The sequence below is a fragment of the Sylvia atricapilla genome, chromosome 5 (genome assembly GCF_009819655.1).
Source record: "Sylvia atricapilla isolate bSylAtr1 chromosome 5, bSylAtr1.pri, whole genome shotgun sequence".
NCBI lineage: Eukaryota > Metazoa > Chordata > Aves > Passeriformes > Sylviidae > Sylvia > Sylvia atricapilla.
In genome coordinates, this window is record NC_089144.1 from 6,857,799 (window position 1) to 6,877,977 (window position 20,179).

Sequence of the window (20,179 nt, forward strand, 5' to 3'; positions counted from 1 at the left end):
TCAGTATGTTTGGTTTTACCCCAAGTTTTCTCCTCCCTTGTCCAGATGTAATTCAGGCCCTAGACACACTTCTTACCTCATTCACACAGTGTCAATCTTCCCTAAATCCCTGCCCTTGCTTCCAGAGAGTTCCCTGTCAATCCCCTGCCAATCCTACCTAAACTCCACCTGAGAATTCCCCTATTCTTTGATGTCCCATTGGCCGTGTGACCCTTTCCACTCCCCTTGCCTTCCTTATAGGCTGTCAGATTGTGAATCCCTCCTCACTCCCCTCCCTGTTGTATCCCTGGTTGGTTGAAAAATTGTGTCCTCCCTCCATTCCTGCCCCATTTAAAGGACTTCAAAACAAGGGTTTTTCTTGTCACTGTCCCCCTTGGGGAGCCAATTGTTTGAGAAGCACAGGAGAGAGTCTCTCCCTGTTTTTTGCCCCAATCTGTGATGTATCACAACCAATTGTCATTTGAGAGCAGCCACATTGCTGCCAGATTCAGCAGCCCTGCTCTACTGCTTCCCGAGGAACATAAAATTCCATTCTAAAACAACAATTTCTGTTTCATTATTACTTTTTTACTGGTAGGTGATCAAACAGTGGGATAAATTGCCAAGAGAGGTTGTGAACTCTCCATTGTTCAAGGCACTCAAACCTGATTGATCAAGCTCCTGAGATACCTGCTGTAGTTGATAATCTCCATCAGCCCCTGCCAAGCTCCAGTATTCTGCCAAAAACCATACATTTTAGTGAATACTCAGCTGATTTTTAAGATATAATAATATATCTATTGTCTTTGAAGAGAATTGCATGGATATGCTGATGCCAGACCTTCCAAGTATTTTCTATTAGTGGATCAAAACTGTATATTTATTTCTTTTAAAAGTGAGTTACACTCCCCCATGATAGGACAGATCAAAAAACTCAGCATGCCACACATATGAGTTAAAAAGATTACTGTTCATATCTGTCTATTAAAAAAAAAAAAAAAAACAAACAAAAAAAAACCAAAAAAAAAAAAAAAAAAAACAAAAAAAAAAAAAAAACCACCACCGCTTTCTTGAGATCCACTTTTTTTTAATTTAAAATACTATTCATTGCTCTCCATTTCACATGGCATGCGATTTATTTCTCTGTTCTTTTCTTCCAAAGCACCACCAAACCTAAACTTTTTTGAAGGATTTTGGAGGAGGTGAGGAGGTGTAGAAGAAGATTGAAAGAATCTAGTAATTTCTCTTATGGACTACCTACTGCTAGTGACTTCTCAGCATATGGATACAGCAATGGGCAGCAGGGCTAAATCTTAAAATAAACTCAATTAGATGGTCTAAATGGAATAGTTGTAATGGAGTGGCTCGTCTTCAGTAAACACAAGCCACTAAGAAGTCATGGATTGCAGCTGTGCATTCTTAAGTGCTCTGCTGTTCTCCATTGCCTGCAGTGTTTGGTCAAAGTACTCAGATACCTGGAGCTGGCTGTGTAAGGGAGCCAGCCATAAATACAGTGTCAAAGACATTTGCTTTTCCTCCCTTTAATCCACTGAAAATACAATTATCCCAGAGACAGGAGATGAAAGAGACTTGGGAAAAGGGATTTTTTCTCAGTCCTATAGGAGATTGTCAAGAGGGGTGTTTTGTCAGGCTCTATTGGTTTCATTAATTTACTTATTTCCTAATTTCCTTCAGCCTTCATCACCTTTGTTAAGAAACAGTACAGTTCTTTTTTTTACATTTATATTTGTAGTTTGAGAATTAACTTTTTTAAAAGTGACTTAAGTGGCTTTGAGGATCAATGGAATTTTGGTTTGGGGTTTTTGGTTGTTTTGGGGGGTTTGGTTGGTTGGTTTGGGGTGGTTTTTTTTAAGGACAGTTGCTATTAAAATATGTTGGATCTAAATGCCTTGTACAGCAATTATTGAAGAAAGATGCTAGTGTAAAAAAGCACAAACAATTACAAGGAAAAAAGAAAAGTGGCTGCTGGGCGCCTCAGTGAGGAGGGTCAGGGCTGCCCTAGGCCAGTTCCACCCAGCTGAACTTGGCCAAGATGGAAACACCACTGAAAAAACAGATTTAAGAAAGGTCAACATACTGCTCAGCAGTGAAAAGTGAGGTAAGAAACTGGGAGAAACAGGCCTGCAGATAAATGAAGGAGGAGGGAAGATGCTGCAGAGATCAGATTCACCTGCAGCCTGTGGACTTGCAGCAGACCATAGTAGGGCCAGTTTCCCTGCATCCCTTGGAGAGACACTGCTGGAGTAGATATCCACACTGTAGCCTGTGGGAGATGGCACATTGGATGGTGTAGATGGATGTCCAGGTTTTGGCCAGGACAGTGAATTTTTCCACCGTAGCTGTGAGGGTGAGGAGGCTGAACCCATGTGGGTTTGTGGAGGTTTTTATTCTACACCACTCACTTCTCTGCCAGGGAACACAACTGAGGGATTCTCACTTCTGAGGAGGGCAGTGTGACTGGTGCTCAACAAGAAAATGGTGGCCTTTGGAGTCTGCTGCCATTTCCTTCATTGTCTCAGGGGCCACTCAGTGCTGGGTTGGCCAGTGTGCATCTTTTGCATGTAAATCACCCTCTTTTTCTATACTTTTGTTATTAATATTGTTTCTCTTCCTATTTGTTTTCTTGTCTAGATTTTTTTTGTCTAGATATTTCTGGTAAATGGTTCCTATCACAATTCAGAGTCTCTCACCAGAGGCTTGGGGGAAGGGGAGAAGCTTATGGTTTGTGTTTTAGTGGGGGAAATAAATTAGGGAATACCATTCCTGAAGTGCCACAGTGGATACAGTCTGGAGGAACTGTGGCATGTGGCAGTCCTACACAGACCTGAATTTCCCTTGAGGACTGCAGCCCACTGGAGGCAGTTGTGCTGCAGCAAGGAAAAGTCTCAGGAGGCAAGAGCAGCAAAGAGGCCGCTATGGAACATCACTATTCTCCCACCACATATCCTCCCTGTGACTCTTGAGGACAGGAGGAGAAGGAGTTTAGAATGAAGCAGTGAAGCTGAACTTTAGGAAGAGGAGAGAGAAGATGGTTTTTAAAAATTGCCTTTTTTTTCTTACTATCCACACCTATTTTATTGTCAATACCTTGGACTAATTCTTTCAAGTTCAGTCTGTTTTTAAGATGAATTGGTAGGTTATCTCCCTGTGCCTGTCTCATTTTCTCCCCCTGTCCTGTTGAGGAGCAGGAGTACAAGCACAAAGGCTGTGTAGGTATCTGGCTGCAGGTCAAGGTTAATCCACCATGGGAACAAAATCCAAACAAAGTTACCTTGAATACCAGGAACAGCAACATTTTTTAATACATTGTCAACATATAGAAAGACAGATTCTGTGAAGAGTCTGTAGCCTATGTATATATGTGTAGTATGTGCAGTACGGGAAGAATCTCACTAAAAGTACCCAACTTTTGTTAACACTACCACAGAAGATGTGAAGACATAGTTTCTCTTGTAAAGATCAGCATCTCCAAAAGGCCAGAACAATCCTCACGTATGGAAAACGAAATATTTCTCCCTCTAAAACTTAAGCTCTACAGAGAAAGAGTATTTGGTCTTTCAGTTCATTCGACACATATTTAATATCTTACCACATTTTCAAGTAGCTGAGGGATCAAGGTGTCTCATCACATAATGGCATTCTGATGTTCTCAAATGGTGCTGCAAGGTGTATACTTGTACACTTTTAACTCACATTTATTTAAGTCCTGCTAATGGAATTAGAGAGTTACGATGTTTCCTGGCAGTAGGTGTATTGTCCTGTAGATCTTTGCGGAACTTCCATTATCATTAAAGGGAGTTACACACTAGAGTACCAATGTCTATTAATACGAATAGCATCTTCCACAAACAGTCTTCTAAACAGCAATTTAGGTGTCCTAAAGCTCTCTAGTCATTCAGGAGGAATGACTCTGATGTCAACAACTTAGCAGCAGAGAAACATCCATTCTTCTATAAGCACTCACAAGAGACTCTCAAGCAAGACCTTTTTTTTTTTGTTTTAGTTAGTGGAAATGTCTTCTATTCTTGAGCCTATTAACTTGTAACAATAGAAATAATAGGAGCTGAGACAGGTGTAGAAAGTTTAATTCTCTTCTTTCTTGCAAGCTTCAATTTAAAAAAGGAGTTCAAAATTCATGATAAAAAGATTATTAAAATTCATGAATGCCAGTATAATATAATTTTGATCTGCACAGTTTTTCAGGGATTGTTGTCAGTTTCTATTCCACTGTTAGCCATCATTAACAGCAAATATGACAGATACACTAATGAAATCGATTTGGTCATGTTATCAATTTAATTCAAAAACGTAACCCCATTTTATTACCGTGTAAGTTATAAAGGCTTATAGGCTAATGTCACCTGTCACTGTAAGAGTTCTCCGCTGGACTTTTTAATAAATAAATGTATGTTTATTTTATTTTTTTAATATTTTGAATTAATTACTTCAGTACAGCAGTAATGCTGGTTTAGCTCATGCTAGGACTGAAATATTGGTCAATGCACTCCAGTAAGGGAAACCTTTCAGTGAAATGAATAGAGCAATAGAGTATTGCCTTGGAAACATGCTACAGCTGGGCAATAGATCACTGTGCAGGAGTGTTCCCTGCAGCTGACTCACTGTCTAAGAAATTAATACATACCTCATGCCCTTATAAGAGGTGTGCCTCATTGCAAGGAAGTTTTTTAAAGCACAGTGAAAGCAGGACTGTCCTCAAACATGTATCTCTCTCATTAATAACATTAGAAAGCTCATGAATATACTCCTTCTTGTAGATGGCAATATTTCTTTTGAGCATTGATTATCTGAAGAAGCCACTTTATAGCATTTATATTGTGTTTGGAAAAATAACAGACAAAGTTAGCTATTATTATGACAGGTGTCACCAGATTGCATAATTGGACACAGACTTCTGAATTATTTCACTGAGTGACTAAATGTTTAAACTTGGGAAATTTATCAGTTATTAATACAAGCTTTGGCATTATCTAAAAAAATGTAATGAATAGCATTTTTTTTACTTCTGGTTCAAGTGTGTTCTTCAGGAAGAACTGGTTTTGGAGCATAGAAGAATACTGTTGGACGTAAATAGGTGTTTAACAAGCTGATTGTCTTCCAAACCAAGACATCTTTACAAGTAGAAAGTCAAGCTTTACTGTGCATCTATCTAGACTTTGTATTTCTAATTCTTCACAAGACAGAAAAAGAATGATAAAAGACTTCTGAAAAAGCAAAATTTGCTTTTTTTAACTGGAGAGAGATACTGAAGAAATCTTTCATTTCTGTTCATCTCAGAAAACTATTCAAATTGCAATGGTTCCGTATTATGCAGCCTATACAAAATGCCCTCAAGAGTAGCAAACCTGAAGGCCAGTTGCCACCTGGCATACAAGTGCTCAGCTAGAGGCAGTATCAGGAGCTGGGCTTTTAGCTGGTGCTGCACCACACACTCCTAAACCCACACCAGTAGCCAAATCAGGATGACCAATCTTAAAATAATTCCTTTGGGACTACTGGAAACCATTGCAGTGGGTATGTCTGAACACCACTACAAGGCGCAAACAATGGGAGGAAAAGGAGAGGAGACAAAGCTTGCTGACTTTGTCAATCTGCCTAAGGAGACTGCAGTCACCCCATCTAAATAATACAAAGTGGCCTTGCCATGGAGACAGTGACAAAGATTTCTTCCAGTAAGATTTTGTTAACCCATGAAGAACAAGTAATGAAGTACAGGGAACACTAACCTGATGTGTACAATTAAATGCAAAGATTTCACAACTTTTCCCTCTAACTTGCTGCAGTTGTCTTTGTGTTTACACAGTTTTCACATGTTCCTGGAGGAATCTCTACGACAACACATGTAGGCTCCTGGAAGAGGTTCCATTTCAAGAAAAAGGTGTGGTTCATTTCCTCTTCTTTAGAACTGTCTGTGGCATTTTCAGGAGTGTTTCCTGTGCACAGTGAGGTCATTGTTATTTACTTAGCTAAAATTTCTGCCCCTCCAGGGCTCACCATAATTTGATTAGTCTTGCATGAGCTGTAAGTTACATTATCACTCTCATGTTGCTCTCTTCAATGTTCTGAGAAGAAACAAATCTGTCTGTGGAGAAAACCAAGTGCTCATGGCTTTATTGAGGCAGAAATTGTAAACTTTAGGTTTATATGTTTTAAAGTTGCAGTCCATGTTGAACTTCTGCTGTGGAGGCTGCTTCAATATATCTTGGTAGAAGTGAGTGGAGAGTTTACAGAGAAAAAGAGCCACATTAATTTTCGTCTATCCATGTGGAGCTTGTCTGCATATACAGGAGGGAATATATGACCCTTGTACTTGCTTTAGTTGTTGTGATGGGGAGGCCTCTTTGCTGCCACTGGGGCTCTGTGAGCTGTTTTGTGCAATGTATTGATACATTAACAGCCAGGCTATTAATGTACAAACTCATTAACAAACACATCAGGCTCCTACTACCCACTTTTTGTTAGCACCTTGACAACTCAATAAAAAATTCTGCTTGACAGCTGATGTCAACCTTTCTTGTCATTACAGCCTCCGCCTGGGGTGGGTGACGTGTGTTGTTATGCCTGTGTGAGAACCCATACTAAGGCACCTGTCTCCCTTCTTGGGGACATAGAAATGTGTGCATCAGCTTCTGCCAGGGCAGTGAAGGAAGACAGAGGTTTGCTCATAGTGGCTTTGAGGTTGTGTTCAAGCTCCTTAGATACTGTAAACTGCTCTCTGCACATGCCAACACTGTTCCCTCTGTTATGCCAGACCCAATAATCATAACATAAATAGCTTTGGCGCTTCTACTCCTTAACAAAGATCTTTGCAGGAATTTTCTTTTTTAATTCTAGATTTGGTGTGGGGTTTGTTTGTTTGTTCATTTTCTTTCTTACATTAATAGTCCTAATGTGGCTTTGGGTTTTTTACTGTTGCTGTTCTTTGCTTGCTATTTATCAATACATTTTGAAAAATTGGGGTTTGATTGTATGTTAATCAACTTTGTTCACTTGCACAGGGTATTTTGCATCACTGCAGCCCAATATAGTGTTTAAATGTCATTTTCATTAGCCTGATATTGGAAACATCAAACCTAGAAAATTATGGGCAGGGTCTGTCCTAGCCAGATGTGGAGGACATCAGTGCCATGAGCATATTGTTCTTTGTGACTACAGATAACATATTGTAAGGGTCCTCCAGTGGCTTGCTGGAGCTCTGAAAAGGCATAACTGACATAGGTTTACCACAAAAAAACAGGGACCTGACCTAGGCACTGAGTAGCTGGAAAACAACATTAGTATCTGTTTCAAGAGCAGAAGTTGTTTTTCACATACTTCCAGAAATATGACATATTCAAAGTCACAGTTACTTTGATGATGTAAGAAATGATAAATTGACACTCCCAGTTTTCAATTTTCCATTTTCTGCTAATATTTGGTGACCCATTTTGTCTCTGCATATTTTTATATGCCTCCCCTATCTTCACTAATCTATTAATTTATGATATTAAAAAAATGTGCAAAAATTGTGTTTCATTCATAGTCAAAAGCAGTACAAGAACTTGTGTCGATCCTCCCACAGAATGGCTCATTATTAGTCACTATCTATTCTGGCTTATTGTCATTTCCACTTTTTAGTTTAGTTTCCATTTTTTAGTTTATTTTTAATCAGTGACAGAATTGCCTTTTATATATTACCCATGGGTCTCTAAGTTTAATAGGATTTGTATCTCAAAAGAAGACAAACACATTATCAGTAAAATTCTCATCTCTGCAGTTAAAATAATGTTTCCTTTCTTATTTCCTTGTTTCAAATAATACTCCTTTGGACTCCCCTAGCATGTACTGAATAATAAAAAGCATTTATTAAACACTAAATACTCTGAAAAAAAGAACTTTATTTTTCTCTGGTCTTGGTTGGTTTTTTTTGTTTTTTTTTCTTCAGTTTCTTTCTTGACCTCTTTTCTCTTCTCAAGCCACAGTCTGAGAGCAGAAGTAGAATATTGTGATTTCTGTCCATCTTTATTTGCTTAAGTCCAGTGTGAGTGATTTCATTACTTCAATGTAGGATCAATTCTGTGATGTCAGAAAAAAATAGTCAAGCTATTCCTTGGCTTGACTATTTTGTTTGTTATGCATGTATATGTGATTATTGGTATATATCATACAATGTTTAAGAAGTAATGACTCCTTAAGTATTTTTTTTAATTGGAAAAGTACTGCATATATGTAGGTTTAGGTGATGAAAGGGCTGGTTCTGGGTATGGTTTTCTCTCCTGATTAAATATAATAAATATTTCCATTTTGGTTTGGTTTCGTTTTTTTGTTTGCTTGCTTGTTTGTTTTGTTTTTTCTTGTGAGCGTGTGCTTGTGTGGTGGGATTTTTTGTTTTGTTTTGTTTCATTGTTTTTGTTTTATTTTGTTTGTTTTTTTGGGTTGTTTGGTGGGTGGCAGGGTTGGTGTTTGGTTTCTTTTGGGTTTTGGGGGAGTTTTGCCTCCTGGTGCTACATTCGCTTCTGGCTTGTTCATTTTTCCTTTCCACTAGTTCATTTGCCCAGGCACTCAGTGCTATATGATTTTTCTGTCAACCAATCATTTACCACCTTCTAGTTCAGCTGTTCCTCACAGCTATAGAGGCTTTTCAGACACAGTGTTGAATTCTTTATTTTCTTCTGGAAACTCTTAATTAGTAATCAGGATTGTGATGAGTAGGGTATATGAGATAGTAACTGCCTGGGTTAAAGATTTATGCAACAGCACATGGGTACAATTTCAGTAAACAAGTCAATGATTGAGAATACCACATAAAACCTGAGCTGCTGCAAACAAGAAATGAATTGGTAAAAAAAAAAAAAAAAGCAAAAAAAAAAAAAAAAAAGAAAAAAGATAGGGCTAAAAGCATAATTATGAAATTGGTGAATGATGTGTCACATTGATTGCTATAGTGTGCTAATGTTTGCTCCATTTGACACCCAAGATATTAAAAGCAGTAGTTAAATATGTCCTTGCCTGAGCTAACAGAAAGCTACATAGAAGCTTTTTTGAAAAAAAATTTAAAGGTTTACTGCATTTCTGGAGGTTGTTTTCATTAGCCCATTATATGTTTTTATGTATTATTCTGTTCCTTTTCAAGTGTATTTTGAAAAAGTTACTTGTGTGCAATCTGAGAAATGATGGATATTTAATAGCATTCAAATAAGACATTACCCTCTGTGTTTCAAACTCTGCTTTGGAAGAGGCACATAAAATACTTTCAGAAACAAACAATTTTTTTATGTAACTTAGTTTTGTAAAATTAAAGTTCACAATATTCTGAAAACATATTGTTCCTGAGAGAGAAACATTTCACCACTGTTCTTAGAGTAGTAATTCACAGTGACAAAGGCAGCCAGTATATTTTGTTTGTTTAAAACTATACATTCTGGGGGAGGACAGAAAAGCACAAAACACATTTTAAGTGCCTTGAAGTGTCTGTTGTACACAAGAGACTCAGAAATGAGAACGCACCTCTGAAGAGTAATCAGAATATTTTTCCTTTGATAGCTCTTATCCAGAGTAGACCTTATAACCATGTGCATCTACTCTTTTTTGAGTATTTAAAGTAATTAGAAAACAAAGATATAAGGTTGCATATTCAGAACTGATTGTATTGTGTGATTTTTAGATGTAAATATTTCAGATGTCCATTCTTAGATCCTCCTGTTCTTAGAGGATCCATTTTCCAGAGAATAAATGACCTTAATGTGATCTGTAACTGAGCACACCAAAATGAAGGTACCCAAGACATGAAAATGGAAGGGTAAAACTTCAAAACATTGTTCATGTCCTCAATTTCCAATTCCATCTTCCTCTCTGTGCTCCCACCTTACTTATCATCTGGTAAAATTCCTTTGGTGATGTCATGCTCAGGGAACAAGTCTCACTTATAAAAGGATTTTCTTTATTTTTCATAATTTAGCTGAACCAACACAAAACTGAATACTGTAAAGCAACAAAAATGATGTAACATCTTTTGTTTTTTCAGTGTTTACTAAATAAGGCTACGAAGCTCCCTTTAAAATAAATCAAAACAGAGAGATGGTAGAGTGAGGAATCTGGCTCTTGAGGTCTACATGTACAGTAACTGTATTTACCATCATTTATTGCATGACATTTTAAACCTGACATTGGTCATTTATAGTGCAGTCAGTCCATAACACTTTACAAGTGGCTGGGCTTTAATTGCTACTTTGATACTGGTCAAAATCCTATGATTAAATAAGAATTTTGTATATATTTGTTTTACTTGAAGACAAAATGATCCATAGTTCATATTTTCCTGCAACCTCTGCATTATATAAGCCTCAGTGTTTGAGTAGGCTTTAAAAAAAAATTCTTTAATCAACTTTTCATTTTTGTACCTTTCATCTATGGTCACTTGAATAATCTCTATATATTTTTCTTTAGTAGAATAGAACTAGCATAACACTAAAAGTTAATTGGAGTATTAGGTAGTATAATTGAAACCATAATACATTTGCCAGGAAGAAATTAAGCTCCCTTGTTGATTGTATCATACCAATATGTACCAAACTTATATGCCAAAAGGTACAGTAAAAGGAACAAGGTTTTGTTTCTGTTTCATCATAATTTCTCCCTTGTCTATGCTGTCTTTGCTAAATTTTCACTAACCAATAATGCTGAAAAAGTGGGCTTTCTAACAATGAGGTAAAACACTGAAAATGGGATCAAGGAACAGGCTTCAAACTGATCCTTATATGGAAGGAAGAAAGGAAGGAAAGGAAGGAAGGAAGGAAGGAAGGAAGGAAGGAAGGAAGGAAGGAAGGAAGGAAGGAAGGAAGGAAGGAAGGAAGGAAGGAAGGAAGGAAGGAAGGAAGGAAGGAAGGAAAACCTTGCTATGAAGAGCAATGAGTAAAATATTTTACACTCTATTTTTATCAGTACATAAAGACAAAAAAATAAAAATAAAATAAAAATAAAAAATGCCTTCCAACAGTGCAATGGTTGAATGCATTTATGTAATATAAACAACATTATTCTTTGCTTTTTCTACACAGTCCTCTCTGGTCATGCTTTACATCCAGAATGTCCCAATGGAAGAAAGCAAACGACACCAGTCACTTCAGAGACAACTGAAGTAATAAAACACAACTTAACTCTGAACCACTTTTCATGACTGTCAGAGTTATCACGTTAATTGTTAAATAGGATTTTCTACAAATATACAACATATAAAAACTGTTAAATATATAACTTTAGGCTTTTCAAAATACATTTAATGATCTCTTTCAAACAAGTGTTACTTTTGTTTTCTCTTTAATTTGCTTTCTGGTGCTAAATGGTGTATCAGATGAGACATAGGCCACAGATGACCAAACATGCTCTTTGCAAATACTGTATTATCCAACTTTAACTATCAAAAATGGAACTGTAGAAGAGGCATGTTTAACTGGTTAAAACGGAAAATGATTTTAGTACGAGAAAGTCAATCTAAGTACAGAGGAATAAAGGTGCCGTGTAGACAGTTTGTGTTCTTTTTGTCCAAATTTTTCAAACATAGGTCATTTTCTCTCAGTGCTCCGTTATGTTCTCTTGAACATGGCATTTCAAGAGCAGGTCTCTGAGTTAGTTTTTACTTCAGCTTTCCATAAAGACTTCCGCTGGACAACATTTCAGCTTTGTGAAAGCTGGAATCATGTCTTTGTGGAGACCTCCTTCAATTTAATGACATAACTCTCTTTTAGAGTAAGATTGTGTCCACTTTAAAATAGATTTTGCTCTTTGGTCTATTGTAAATACTGAAAGTATAAGAAAATAAAAGCAATTCAGACAGTTTAGGGCACAAGAAGAGTTTCTCTTTTGCACCTCAGTGTCCTCCCATAGGCAAAACAGTCTTCTCTAAGGCTGATTGGGATGATACTCTTCATTGTAGCAGACTCTTCGGATTGAAACATGTAGGTAACAGCAAGTCCAGCAGTGGTGTAAAACGCAGATGAAACGTTAACCATGAACTTTTTTGTATTGCTAATGCCCAAGCATATCTCTTTTTCTATATTCCTTAGTCCAGTGATCCTTAGAATGGCAGAACAAACTTTAGCTCATAATGCAGAGGAATTATGCTGTCATTCATGAGATACAGAGAAACAGACAGTTGAGTTGATGACATATAACAGATGATGATCAACAGCAGTGAAACTTGACTAAGTTAAGTAGCTCACAGAGAGCCTAAACCACTCCTACGAGGATTCTGTGTTGCTGCATTTGTCAGGAGACCTGTAAATCGATAAGAACAAATGTGTCAGTGTTTTAATTTACAATTCTGCTTATCTTTATTGTCCGTTATCATAAAATACACTGTACTGAGATTTTCAAGGAGACAGTTAATGAATTAGAAGATAATTACTTTGCACAGCATTTTTCCTGAGGAAAAACACATAAAAAACCTCTACATTTTATTATAAAAATATATTACAAAAAATAATTTCTACTATGTATAACTTAAAATAACTTTAATGCCATCTAATTTCTACTAAGCTTCATGCACATACTTTCTCATAAAAATCACAGAACGTTCTTTTACACACATTAAAGTTACAAATAACAATGTCAAATATAGGTGGTGAATAAGATCACTTTTACATTTTATGTTTAGGATGTAATGAAAAATGGACCTGAAAGCCATATATTAGGAATGCAAAGGTGTTCATACTGGAGGCTTTTCTGAAGTTAAATTTCCAAAGAGCACTAGAGTGTGCCTAATTTAATCAATACTGCCCTCTAGTGATGCTATTACAAGTGCAAATTAATGTAAATAATGGCTATTAATAGTCAATTTAATCAGAAAATTGTTTTAGTTACGCACCAGGAAAGAAAAAAAAGAACAAAAAACAAACAGAAAAACCAAAACCAAAACAAATTAAAACCCCTCAAACAAAATACAAGATAATAAAAAGGGGCAAAGTACTGCCCAATGAACCTGTTGCAAAGAAAATTGAATGGAAGCAGTATTTCAAAAGTGAAAAAGAACCAAATTTCACGCTATGAAAAAAATCAAGAGTACTGGAAGACAGCACAAACACAAATGATAAAATAATGATTTATTTATAAAACAAAGCGCCAGTAATTCATGCTCACCCAAAATATGAGTTTAGAAATGGCTTAAAAATTCCACAGAATCTGTATATACCAAAATATTGTAGGGTGTATTAAGCAAGCATGATTGTTACAAAATGCTGTTTGAATTTTCAAACACTATCTTCTGCTTTGGCATTGTTCTGTCTCCAAGTAGTCAGAACTGTTATTACTGATGGAAATACCATGCAAAATTCTGTAAAATACTGAACCGTGAAGTAAAAGAGCAAAACAAATAAGAAAACTGAATTCAATTGGTTTAAGCCATATATTAAATATTGCATTTTTAACCTAATCTTCAGAGCAGTACATGAAAGAAAAATCTGCCTCCAAATCAATTTAGTGACAGCTTGAAACATATGGATCTCTATATATATGTATGTAGAAAGAAAGAAAGAGAGAGAGAGAGGCAGATAGACAGATGAGTACTTCCTTACAAGGTATAAAGTGTATGTCATAGATTTCTGCTTTTGTCCTCTCACCTTTTCCAGGAAAAAACACCCCGGAAATCTTGCAAACAGCCTTTCCTTTTCGGACTAGTGATCAGATCTCCAAACCACATGGCCTCAGACAGGCTGAAGGCAAAAAACCTGGTTGATTATTGTGATATATTCCTCTTCTTAAATATACTTTCAGCAAGAGAAATAATGTTTTGCTTCTATTAATTGCCCTCTTTCCCCTTTAAACTCTTTCTTGAACTTCCTGTTATGCCCCCTATTTTTCTTCCCATTAGAAAAGAACACAACTATTAAGGTAGTAATAGTTTTTAGGTTGCAAGACACAAAACAAACAATTTATGGTTTATTAGATCTGAAAGTAAACTGCTATGTGTTAAGAATTAGTTTGACAGCTCCATCTTTCCTTTATTATGCCAGAATGGCCCACAGCTAAAAGCAAACTGCTGATGGACTGTATGTTCAGTGTTTTCACTGTGTACTTTTCTACCATATTGGTCCCAGGAAGAAGAGAGAATTCAGGTGCAACGACATACATTCAGAGATAACCTGCTGCTTCATAATTTTATGGGGATAAAAGCTTCCTTCCTTCCTTGCTATCCCTATCTCCACCTCGAACACCCCTGCTGCATGAATATGGTATTAACACTTTAAAAGACGATGAGAAGAGGGGAGAGAATTATGCACTTTAAAAATGCTGAGGAAGGGCATAGAGCAGACTTGAAATAAAGTGATCACAGGAAGAGGAACAGATTAGAGAATAGGAGGTGAATTTACAACTTTGGACACTGACAGGGGAAAATGAAATGAAAGGGGGAAAAATGCATAGCTTAGCCAGGGAAGTATAAACATCTCTTACTAATGAAGGCATGAGAAAGAAGTAAGATAGGTAATTAGAATAACAGATAAAGAGGAGAGAGAAGGTAAGACAGAGCATGATGAATCCAGAGAAGAGGAAGAGAATGCACACCTACCCTCCCACCTCCTGTTTTTTTCCCTTTTGTTCCTCATTACAGGTAAATTAATCACTCCCCAGAAAAACAGACAGATAAAATAAGAGAAAAGAGGGAAACCTAAAAAAATAAAAAGGACTTGTTTACTATTTATAGTAATAGTTCAATCCATAGAATAGAATCAGTTAAGTTAGGTTAAAAAACACTTTTAAGACCATCAAGTCCACCCCAGTACTGCTAAATCATCACTGAACCATGTCCAGATGGACCACATATATGCATCTTTTAAATACTTTCAAGGATGGTGATTCGATCAATGTGTAGCCTCTTCCAAGGCTTGACAACCCTTTTAGTGAAGAAATTTTGACTAATATCCAACATAAACCTCCCCAGTGCAACTTGAGGGTGATACCACTCATTCTGTCACTTGTTATTTGGAAAAACAGACTGACCCCCTTCTGGCTACAATCTCCTTTCAGAGTGATAAGGTGTCTCCTGACCCTCCTTTTCTTCAGCCTAAACAACCTCAGCTCCCTCAGCCACTCCTCAAAAATCTTGTGCTCCAGACCCTTTCCAAGCTTCTTTTTGCCCTTCTCTGGACATGCTCCAGTACTTCAATGTCTCTCTTGTAATTGGGAGGCCCAAAACTGAACACAGGATTTGAGATGTGGCCTCACTAGTGCCGCGTACAGGGGAAAAAACACTCCCTGGTCCTGCTGACCATGCTATTGTGGATAAAATCCAGGATTCCATTGGCTTTTCTGGCTGCCTGGGCACAGCTGGCTCATGTTCAGCTGTGTTGACCAGCATTCTCAGGTCCTTTTCTGCTGGGTTCTTTTCCATCCACTCTTCCCCAACCCCGTAGCACTACATAAGGTTCTTGTGACCCAAGTGCAGGAGTCACCACTTCACCTTGAAGAATCTCCTGTACTTGTCCTCAACCCACCGACCCAGCCTGTCCAGAGCTCTCTGCAGAGTCCTTCGACCCTCCAGCAGATAAACACTTCATCCAACTTGGTGTCATTTGTGAACTGACTGAGGGTGCACTCAATGCCCTTGTCCAGATCATTCATTGAGATATTTAGCAGAACTGGCCCCAGTACACCACGAGTGACTGTCTGCTAACCAGATTTAATTCTATTCACCACCACCTTATGGGATCAGTCATCCACTGTATTTTTTTTTTTTTCCCAGTGAAGGATGCACCTATCAAAACAGCCAATTTTGCCAGGAGAATGGTGTGGAAAACAGTGTCAAAGGCTTTACTGAAGTTCAGATAGACAACATCTGCAGCCTTTCCCTCATTTACTGAGCAGGTAGCTTTGGCATTAGACGAGGTTGGTCCAGCAGGTCAATGCCTTTCATAAACCCCTTCAGGCTGGGCCTGATCCCCTGTGCACATGACACGGGATGACACTCAAGATGATCTGCTCCATGACCTTCCTTGGCACCAAAGTCAGACTGAAAGGCCTGTAATCTACTCCATGGAAGCCCAAGGTGGCAGTTCTGCTGACCTCTGTCTTCACTCCTCTAAGGACTGGAAATGTGAATTGAAACACATGACAAGTATCACTTCCCTAACGGGCAAGTTTAAAGAAAAATGGTGCTCTTGATGGCTTTTTGGCAGCAATTTTTAGAACATTAATTAGCTCATCAGATTGCAACAATAATTCTAAATTAAATAATTACTTACATAAAACTGTTTCAAAGCCTGGGAAATTTGTTTTCACATTGTTTTGGTTCTTTTTTCCCTTCACTTAGAAAATTTGTAGCAGCATCAAATTAAAGAAAACTGCCTAACTTTCACACATAACACTTTTCCTGTTCATACAGAGAACTCATGTAATTTCTAGGCACCAATGCACATGTCTGTTTACCACTGGATTCAGAATTTCTTCAGAATTTCTTCCCAGCACTTCAGACAGCAGCTTCTGCTTCCTTTGAAATGAGCCAAATATTTGGGCTGTAAGTTTGAGTTTCTCCAAATCTGAAGTACTGAGCAGGCATCTAGTACCAGAGATTAAAATACTATTCTGTGTTTTCTGACTGTTTACATGGTGGAAGTCCAAACCCCTGTGCATTCCACAGGAATCTGCTCAAGAGGGAAACAAATTTTCCTGCTAATAATCCAAAACATAAGAAGCAATACTGTTCACATGATCATATACATCTTACTGTTGTTCTTTGCTGGCTTGAATATGTCCTGAGAGTATTTGGCTTATTAGAGCAATTATAACACAGTCCACTTAATTTGTGTTACTCTGGAGGGAGTAGAATAAGGGTCAGTCTATCCCCAACTGTGCCCTAATGGCACATAAACCATTTTCTCTCTTCATTTTTATGGTCAAAACAAAGGAAAAAAAAGTTACGCTAGTCACCTTGAGAAGTTAAGAATATATGACACTTACACAGGCTTTCCACCAAAAGAAACCTCCACAAAAACCTCTCTTTCAGTGTAGTATCTAGGTTTTAACTAGGTGACAAAAAATGTTTGAATTTCTCATCACAACCAGAAAGTTGAGCCAGGCTTACTGCAAGTGGCAAATATTTTCAGTTAGGATTGAGTTTCAAGTATGTCTTGACCTTTTACTTTATATAAAATCCACATAAATACCAACAATTCCATGTCAAGCCTGATAAAACTTTAGCAGTTTCATCTGTTTTTTCACTCTGTGTTTTCAGAATATAGAGTTCACCATAGCTGAGTTTTTTGCTACAGTAGCCAAGTGCTCTTACATGACTACCTATTGCAGTCACATTGGCATTCTTTAATGGCAATTCTACCTGTCATGTTTCCAGAACTGATTTCTGGAAATTTTCTGGATACCTACAAAGTAATTTGTCATATTAAAGATGTTTCAGTATTGCTTAAAAGTGGAACTACTTGGCTAAATTGTGTGTTTTACACTTTCAACTAGAGTCTTATGCCTCTGTGAGTCTGAGGATACTGCACAGTATCTATCAGTGCAACAGCTTTTATTTTTTTTTTTGTTTGCATTCTTTTTACACAAAGAAGATTCACAGAGGTGGATGCAGGTTGAACCAGTCTCTGACTCACAGATCTACTCATAATAGAAACAGTTCCAAACCTTTTACCAAATGACTGCAAGTCAGATAAACAGCATGTCTTCCCCCTCTGCTTCTGTGGCTCTCAGTTCTAGGTCCCTAAACAACTAAGCATATATGATGCAGACAGAAAGATATAAAAGCATTAAAATGCCCTAGGAAAACATTACACTGCCTTGAAAGATACCTCCTGCTTTATGGGAATAAAAATGTAAATTTCTGGTGATGATCCAAGGAGTAGCAATGACCTGTTTCATTCATGAGAAGTCCCATAGTCCCTCCTGAAAATTTATTTTGTTTCCCTCCCTCCCCCTCCTTTTCTCCAGTCTGTACACAGATTGAATTGCTTAGTCTTCAGAAAATAAAAGGACAAGTTAATTTAATTCTAAAGTATCTGCAGCTATTCAGAATAGGAAAAAAATCATGAAAGCTGCTCTACTTCGCGCTGTATTCTGTCTCACTGAGAAAAATTTCAGTGTTCAAAAAACAGTACCTGCAAAACTAGGAGTTATAAGATTGAACAAATATATTGTCTGTGCTTTTGGGTGAGTATTTATAAAAAAGGAGTCTAATGTATTAGGTAGTATATATGCAGGTATATTTGCATATCCAACAAGACAGCATTCCTGAGTTACAGATAGCAGAATCCCATTATCAGCCACCTCAAAAAGAGCCACCTTTTCTTTTAACACCCATTGTTTGTTTCTTTTCACTTCCACTATTCAAACCTGACACAGAAAAAAGTGTTTATTCTTAATCTGAGGCTCTTTGCAAAAAATTTTTTCTCCAATATCTATTTTTTTATCAGTCTGTCTCAAAAAGACCAAAAAAGTCTCATTTCCCCTTAAATAACACTTCTACTCCTATCTTCTCAGCTTCCCCTGACCATCTGCCAGGACTATCATCATGATCATTAATTTCCTTTTCCGTTAAAACCCTTTTTGTCTCATATTACCTTTTTTTTACTTACAAGATCTTGGAATACCCTGGGTCAGATCACACATTCCTTTCTTCTTCTGAATTGCCTATTATTTCGTAAGCAATAGCAGTGAAGGAAGTGGGGCTGTTGTTATAATTAGATAATCCTCACAATGACTGAAAATGTTAGAAGTACATGTTGTTACCCAGCTGAAATACATTTGAGCCCGGGTCATGTAGGTGACCCTTGTTTAAGAGCTCAGCCTTAAGCTGTATACTATTATATACTGTATAATAATGCATGCTGGCTTTGTGGCATCTGAGCATATGCTAAGGAAAAGCAATGGAGGTGGCAGAATCACAGACTCATTTAGGCTGGACAAGGCCTCTAAGGTCATCAGCTCCAATCTTTATTGTCACCTTGTCAATTAGATCATGGCACTAAGTACCATGAGCAGTTTTTTTATCGAACACCTCCAGGGATGGTGACTCCACCACCTCCCTGCACAAACCCGTTCCAATCCTTGACAACCCTTCTGTGAACAAATTCTTCCTGACCCCAAACCTGAGCCTCACCTGGTGCAGCTTGAAGTTGTGTCCTCTCCTGTCACTAGTTGCTTGAGAGGATGATCCCCACCTTTCTACAGCCTCCTTGCAGATGCTTGTAGATAGCAATAAGGTCACCCCTGAGCCTCCTTTTCTCCAGGCTGAACACACCCAGCTCCCTCAGCTGCTCCTTACAGAGAGCTCCTTGTGCTCCAGGCTCTTCACCAGCTCCATGCCTTTCTCTGGACATGCTCCAACACCTCAATGTCTTTCTTGCAGTGAATGGCCCAGAACTGAACACAGCATTCAAGGTATGGCTCACCAGTGCCTAGTACAGGGGGACAATCCCTGCCCTGGTCCTGCTGGATGCACATTTATTAATCCAGGCCAGGATGGCACTGGCCTTCTTGGCCACCTGGGCTCACTGCTGGCTCATGTTCAGCCAGATGTGGACTCACATCCCAGGTCAACATTGGTCGAGGACAGAAGGACAGCAGCAAGAATATCTGTCCTCAGAACATTCAAAGCCCTCAGATACAAGGGTGATTGTGGGCGATTTTTTGCTCAAAGTAGCATTTAAAGCTGTTGTGGATAACACAAGAGCAAGGCAGGGCTCATTTTGCCCCCTGTGAAAGTCAAAAATCAGCTCTCCTTCAAAGCAACATGGGTGGAAAGTAGGAAGGATGAAGAGCATCACACAACTTACAAGGCACAAAAATGCCAAGCAGTGTGTTTTCATCTCTCATGTGCTGGCTAAAATGCTAAATACCCTTAAAATAACTTCAGCTAAAGACCTTGAGCAAATAACTCAATTTTATTGGATTTCTTTCTGCTATTTTAAATTGGTTAGAGATATGCACATATATGAAGCAGATAAAACTAAGGAAGATTTGTAGCTGGTGTGGAATTGTAAACTTGAAAAAATTACTACTTCTCTGTCACCATTTTACTCTTCAAATAAAAAGCAACTGCAATATTATGAGCATGATTGAAAGTGTCTAAGAATAGCCACGGGCTTTCCTCAGGATACTGAAAAAAATAACCTGAGTTGTTTTTTATTTATATATTTATTTATATCTATATGTTTATCTCTAACCATTTCTGACACTTTTC

General features: G+C 37.8%; 1 long non-coding RNA gene across 1 annotated transcript; it reads right to left on the minus strand.

Annotated features, from left to right (window-relative positions):
- Positions 1-9,551: 9,551 nt before the first annotated feature.
- Positions 9,552-18,864, minus strand: LOC136360997 (uncharacterized). The gene is made up of 3 exons (XR_010743555.1): positions 18,573-18,864; positions 13,611-13,703; positions 9,552-12,270 (listed from the first exon to the last, which is right to left on the minus strand). It is a non-coding gene; the product is annotated as an uncharacterized lncRNA (long non-coding RNA).
- Between the last annotated feature and the right edge of the window lie 1,315 nt (positions 18,865-20,179).